Consider the following 6,950-nt stretch of genomic DNA (forward strand, 5'->3'; position numbering starts at 1 on the left):
TTTTTTTCTAAAAAAAATTCTCTTCAATTGTATAAATTACCTTCAAATAAAAGAACCGGATTACAGAAAACTATGTCGCCGAGTGACTTTTTTCGTTCAAGCTGAAGCAATATCGTCCAATTGGAGAGTCCTCATAAGGATTTCCCAGGATATGTTAAAGACTATTGCATTTACCTACATACACTTTTTCACATAATGGAATTAACTAAAATATTTATGTATATCTAAACACTTATTGCACGTCTCCTACTTTCATACAACAGCAAATTTAGAAACCGCGAAAAATGTGCTCCTCCGGTGACTAATGAAACCATTCCGCACTAATTTTCAATACTGCATAAATAGACTTAAAATGGGCGTTTCTCACCCAAATTGTATTATGTTAATGTATGTAGATACTTATATGCTTGAAAGTACTATTAACTTGTTAAACGATTCCTAATCTTTCACAATACATTCATTCACCACGATCTTGAAAACTGACCAAATCGGCGTGATCAAGTCCATGGCCATTTTAATATTACTTATATAAACATCCGAAAACATTAAAACGGTTGAAACAAATTGGTTGCTGAAGTAATGTAGAATTGAAAATTCATGGGGGAAAATTATAGTTTCTGTAAATTTTATCTTAATATCTTAAAAACTTGTAGACTTATTGAAAAATGATAAATGAACGTGAGGTACTAAATTTAATAACTCTTAATTTGATATATCGTCCTGTTTATAACAATAACGCATTCCATAGATATTACAAGCCAAAGTTTCATTTTCGAAATTCATACACTATGATTCAATTGCGCGGGCTAAAGATAAGTTTTAAATCAATCTTTCGTGGCCAATAACAATTGGCTTAGACCTAAGACATCATAATATTACTATTACAATGCGGTCAAATGACTTTTATTTTCCCCCATACAAAATCGACCCAGCCTAACATACATACATAAGTAGTATGCCGTAGTAAACAAAACCGACTTCATTTCTCATATAAAAATTTATGAGTACCGTTAATTTCTCCATGATCCAATGATCGGATATAAACCAAATTAGTATGGAACCAACTCGGAGGTACCACCTTTCCGTTAAAAAAAAGATAAATATAGAAATCAGTTAATGAGGTACAAAGTTATACAGTAACATACAAACAAAAAATAGTATCGGTTAAAAATACGGTTTAAACCAAATTTGTTAGTATTATTTTTTAAAAAGCTAAGAAAGTATTTTCTCAAATAAATGGTCCTTAACACTGTTAACTCGTTCACATTTCGTTAATGCAATTCACCTATTGTATGTTGAATATGCACCAAGTGAAGTAGTTCACTACGAATCATTTTCACACGATCGTATGCCGTGAGATATACGTCACTAGCACAGATAAAACCGCAAAACAATTGTTAAATTTTCACAAATGTACGATATACCAGTACGTATAATAAATACGTAAAATACGTTGTATTTAATGCCTTTGATAGCTGTTTTCAAAACTTTAAAATTTCTATGTGAAATGCCCTTCACCCGAAATTGTTCCCCCTTCATGATAAAGTGAACTATTGCGTTGAACGAAATTTTTCACCGACTATTCATGATACGGCTGGTAATATTTCAACGGTAAATAGTAGTTCGGCGGCTGCTGTGGTGTAGTGCGCGCTTCCACTCCGCAGGGCCTGGGTTCAAGCCCTGGTCAAAGCAACACAAAAAAATATACAGAAAAAAAGTTTTTTTCTTATCAGCAATCACCCTCGGCAGGCAATGGCAAACCTCCGAGAGTATTTCTGCCATCAAAAATAACTTCTCATAAAAATATAATCGCCGTTATTACTATAGATAGCAGTTTTAGAAATATTAAAACTTTTTAGTAAGCTTAGGTACTTATTTTTAAATTTTCGGAACGGATTTTATGATGAATATTTTAAGTAAAAAAAGACAGAAAAAAGCCACGAAGTCAGATCTAAATTTCTGTGGCTATGGCATAAAGGCATAAAGGCAAAATCAAGCTTCAAAATCACTTACCTGGTCACACTATCCACCTGTTGGCACTTTTTTTGGAGTAGAAACTGAAGCTTGAGCGCTTTGTTCGTAATGTCGCACTCGAAGAAAGTGAGAATGTAACCAGCAGGAGGAGTTTTGCGTTGTACTCGTTTATATGTAGAAGAACTGATTAACCAACTTAAATACATACGTACATAGTTATGTACTTATAAATTTTATCAAGCACTCAATTATTGTGGCAATAAGTATGTACATATTTCATATAAAAAAATTCCATCATATTTGAAACCTGAGGAATATGTACACACATGATCGTATGCTGGTATGGGCTGGGGGCGCCAGAGGGCCTCGCCAACCCCCCGCAACACAAAATTGAACATTAACTGTTTGGTCAATTGAACATTAACTGTCAGTCAACTATAAGTATGTATGTAAATTTTTTGTCTAAAATTTTTTTTTTGTGATTGTTCAAGTCTTCAACATCGCACAGTGGTACAATCCCATACATTTTTTGGAAAAATAGAAGGAGTCGGCTTATAACCTCAATTTTCCGTGTGCAACATTTATGGAGACAAATCAAGAAAAAAACGAAAAATTGGCGAAATTTATTTATTTTAAAGCATACATCCCATTTAAACCTAACCTCAAAAATGTCTTTAAAATGCAATAAAAAATGTGCACCGATGCATATACATATAACTCCGAAATTTTGCCCATATGTTTGTAAGCATTTCCACGATTTATCTTTCCCTGATTCCATATATACACATCTGATGATGCCTTTTTAAGATATTTGACCTTACTAACTTTAATTGTAAAGGGCGAGGAAGAAGCCATTATTTTTTATAATATGAAAGTTTTAAATTTTCCATATTTAAATTGGACGCCACTTGCATATACTTACATACGTCGACTAGATTCAAGGCTTTTTTTTCGCGAAAATCTAATAAAAATGTATTGTGGTTCAATGTTCAAAGATTCAAAGTACAAATTTTTGATATAACGAAACTAATTCATAGTTTTTCTCTTTTTCCTTGTAAAATAAACATTTCTTAAAAAAATTTTTTTTTGTATTTTTCTCGGTTTTTGTCTTTTTTAATGCCTTCTTTTGCCTGCCTATTTCGATATTTTATTTTCCATTTTTTATAGGTTTTTGGGTGCTATAAATCCGTTCCCTGGTAATAATGTTGTGTGTGAACACCAAAAAAAAAAGAATTATTTTAACACATACCTCCCATGTAAACTTAACCTAAAAAGCCCTTAAAATACCATAAATGCCATTATTATTATATGAGGTTACGTTAAAAGTCGCAAATATGAGCTATTATTAGTTGCTCCTGTACGCGCTTTCTATTGATCACGTTGCGCGCATAGGCGGTGAGCGTGCATGGCTCAACCTTTATTTTAGAAATATTTTCTTCAATAAATGCAGTTTTCGTAAATATTAACGAAATGGAAAACACTCACTGAGAACATATTTTTAATGCAACTTGAATATTTATAATGCTTTAATTAAAAAAAAAGTGTCACAGAAAAATATCGTTATTTATAAACCTAATCCGCTATATAACACAAAAACATGGAATTTTTATTTATGCCGTTAACACACAGCGCACAGTGGTTCAAAACTGTAATTTAATGTTCACGATTCACTGGAGCCTTCATTTTTCACTCACTTTGATAAATTTTAAAAAGACAGTTGAGCCCGAATTTTGAATTTTTTTTTTGTTTGTATTAAATTTTTTTGTGCAAAGTGCAGAAAAAGTAGCAATTTTGAAGAAAATACAATCTCCTGTTCCAGTTAATAAATTTTACATAATAAAAACGATTTTAAAATAGTTTTACGGTGCCCCCGAAACAAAGAAAAAGTTTCATAAAAAAAATTGTAGATGTTTCATAAAAAATGTTCACCAAAATTAAAAAAAAAAAATTAGTTTCTAGAAAAATGTTGGGTATGCAGTTTAATATTTCTTTTCGCTAACATTTCGAGTACATCTGCCAATGGGAAAATAAAAGCGTTTGTTATATTATTAAAAATCAACGCGAACTCTTAGCCACTTTCAACTTGCACTTTCTTGTACTAAAATTTAATGGTCTATAAAACTGCATACATAAAATTTAAAAACAAAACCAAAAACAAAAAACAATAAATTTTATGAAAATTTTTTTATAACATTTAGATTATTATTTTTCAAATCTGTTTTCGTTTTCAACTAGTTTTTATTATGTAGCATTTAGTAACTGGGACAGTAGAAACTAGTTTCTTCAAAATTGTAACTTTTTCTGCACTTTGCACTGAAAAAAAATACTGCAAACAGGCAAAAATTCAAAAATCGCGATCAACTGGTCTCTTGCAAATTTTTTTTAGTTTTCATTAAAGAAAACTAATCAAATTGAGTGAAAAATGAAGGCGCTCCAATCAATTGTGAACACAAAATGCCAATTTTGAACCACTATGCAGCGCCATTATCGCTTGTGGGCGATGATTTTGATTATGAAAATCGAATTATTATTGCCAGTTTCACGCTGCTATAAACGTTGCTCGATGACTAAGACATCATTGACAATATAAATGTAATTGCGCATTATTCTGTATACACATGTTTACACCTATGTTTACATTTGTAATCGGTGGAATGTTTTTACTAAGACTTTGTTGAGCACAAAACAAAACACAACTTCAGCACCACAGGAGATCAATGCATAAATTCATTTATGCTGATTTCTGTCGCAATAAAACTAATTGATTTGGTTGTCGCCAAAGTGTGGCAAATGATATTAAAAACATAGCTGCGCAATATTCGCATTCGAGCTGCTACTCGTAATTACATCACTAATTTTTACTTCACGTAGAATACTCCTATTTATATTGAATATACATATAAATATTTGCAATTAAAAAATAAATAAAATTTTTCCTACAGTACGAGTATTAATTATATTTTTTTTTAAGTTGTTGAATAAGCTAAAAGAACTCCTGGTACTAAGCTCCTGGTGAATTAATCCGATAGGTGGCGCAGAAGTCAAGATAGATATTTGAAAACCCCGTATTTGTAATCCGATTTGGTTCATATTTCGAGCGTAAATTAATTAGATGAAAAGGAATAACTCCATAAACAATTTCGCGGTTAGGTGGCGCAACGTCGAGATATTTGGTAAACCAGTACTTATAGTCCGATTTCGTTCATATTTAGGATACTTATTTTAAAAATATTGTTTAACATTAACTTATTTATTTTAACACGTAAGAGTATTATGTTTTAAGAAAATACAAGTCCAAAATGGGATGTTTCATACCAAAAATGCCGGTTGGTGCCTGTTTTAGTAAAAACGTTTAGCCCTTCCCACTAGGTCAAAATTTTAAGGAAAAGAAACCTATTCTCGCAATTTGGCAAACTCCAAATTGATATTGGGCCCACGGTTTGTTTGGCAAATTTTCTTATAATTACACATAGAATACTTCTATGTTATTATCGCTTAGTCGAAAACATCTTCCATGCAAATTGACTCTCGCTAAGATATATACATACATAGTACGTACTCATTTCAAATTTTCTATTTAAATTAAAAGGAATTAAATGTAAATACTGTAATTTAAAAAGGCAATATGTTTTCTTTGTACGTATGTATATGAGGTTTCATAAATGAAAGGAAATATCTAATGTTAATCCTTTTCAGTGGAAAAATATAATTGCTTATGTGATACAATAACACAATTCAGTTGCATTTCCCTAATGTAAATTATACATATTTCCTAATGCTATCGTAACAAGTAAAGGCCAGTATGCAGCTCTCAAGAAAAGCAAAAACTCCATATAAAATGACGTACAAGAAATTGCTAAGAAATTTTCTTGAGTCAAATTTCCTTAAGGCAGTACGCATTTCTTAAGAAATTTGCTACGCTTTTTACTACGGTTTTTTAAATTTTTTTTTGCGAAAAAAGAGCACAGGCAACCCATGTTTGCAACAGAAATATATGCCTGTTCCATTATTTCTTGAGGAAGGAGTGAGACAACAGGCTGGGGAGGTATCAGATGTCAAATTCCTTGGACACACACACGAAATAATGACAAATTTTTGCTTAACCGTTTTCTTGAGAGCTGCATACTAGCCTTAAAGTGATGTTTACATAAGAACAAATTGCAGACTAACTTCTAAAGTGACATAACACAAATACTTACATATTTACTAAAGCCACAGAGAAATGGAAAATACAATTCTTTAAGAAAATTGCAAACTTTTCGTGGGGCGTAGCGTAATCTTAGTAATAGTGATAGATTTACTTTGACATACATATGTACATAAGTTGTCTGCTGAGAAAATGCATCTAAAGAATTTATAATGCTATGAGCAGCTGGCAATGGATAATATAAGTTCGATGCGCCAGCCATTTAATTTAGTCTAATCAGTGATCTAAATTGACGAGGAGAGTTTGGTGTTGCCTGGTACCTGTTAGCTATCTAAGTTGTGTTAGCTTTTAGTACATTATCTTTTTTATATTTCTTTACAATAAAAATACTTTGTTATTTTTATAAGGTCTATAACGTGAAAAGTACAGAAACACACCCTAGATTTGCAGATAATCGATAGCTCATCTTCCTGTAAACTTAATCAGCACTTATTTGGCATATGAGCGCTAACCGGACTTTGGGCAAACGCTTATTGAACCAACTTATGATAAAGTGCCGATTGAGCGCTTAACCAGAGTCATCTCTTTTTCTGTATATTGAATGTCAATCGAAAGCTTTAAATATGTCTCCTTATAAGTCACGTTTTTGGGGTTGTGACAATGCATATCTACAACAACATAAACCTTTCTCTTCCTTTCAAATATTTATTAACAATTTTTACTTGCGTTATTTTAGAATTGAGCCTGTGTTTATATCTCGTCATCATTTCCTTTGCACGTGTATACTTCAAAGCTTTATCAAAGTTATTTGCTCAATACATTAGGGGAG

Source organism: Rhagoletis pomonella, unplaced genomic scaffold, assembly GCF_013731165.1.
Source record: "Rhagoletis pomonella isolate Grant_MI unplaced genomic scaffold, Rhpom_1.0 Rhpom_scaffold_00004, whole genome shotgun sequence".
NCBI classification, from domain to species: Eukaryota; Metazoa; Arthropoda; class Insecta; order Diptera; family Tephritidae; genus Rhagoletis; species Rhagoletis pomonella.